The sequence below is a fragment of the Myotis lucifugus genome, unplaced genomic scaffold (genome assembly GCF_000147115.1).
Source record: "Myotis lucifugus unplaced genomic scaffold, Myoluc2.0 scaffold_29, whole genome shotgun sequence".
Lineage (NCBI taxonomy): Eukaryota > Metazoa > Chordata > Mammalia > Chiroptera > Vespertilionidae > Myotis > Myotis lucifugus.
In genome coordinates, this window is record NW_005871077.1 from 1,914,823 (window position 1) to 1,915,440 (window position 618).

A 618-nucleotide genomic window follows, 5' to 3' on the forward strand; every position below is an offset into this window, starting at 1 on the left:
TCACTGACCTGCTCCTACTCTTGGCTTTAGGTAAATCCTACTCCTGGCTTCGGTTTCCTCATCTGTCACAGCTGACCTCCAAGGTCTCTTCCAGCCTTCAGCTAAGATTTCCTTTTTTTTTTTTTTTTTAAGAAGTAAACCACAGCACTAAGCTGTTGTCACCATCACTGTTTTTTGCTCTTCATGCCTTCAATGTGTTTCTGTGTGTGCTGTATACAGAGGTGTTCGTGTGTCTACTTCATGTCTTTGTATGTGTGAGTTTGTGTGTGACTGTATATGAGTGTGTGCATTTGTGTGTGACTGTACATGAGAATTTTTGTGTTTTGTGTATAACTGTGTGTGTGTATGTGTACATTCTTACAGGGTTGAAGAAGCCTAAACCCAAGTGTCAGGAAAAGACAGGAAAGGGTGGCCAGCCCACCTGTGCCTTCAGCACGACCCACCCAGGCAGGGACAGAGGCCCATGCTGGGTTCTGTGTCTGGGTGCAGCCCTCCCACCCAAAGAGCCAGAGCCTGGAGGTGACCGGCCCCGCGGGGGGGGCGGCCGTCGGGGGGCGGTACGACGGACGGTAAACTGGTCCGTCCTTTCGCCGGGTCCTCTATGGGGGGTGGGTCGGA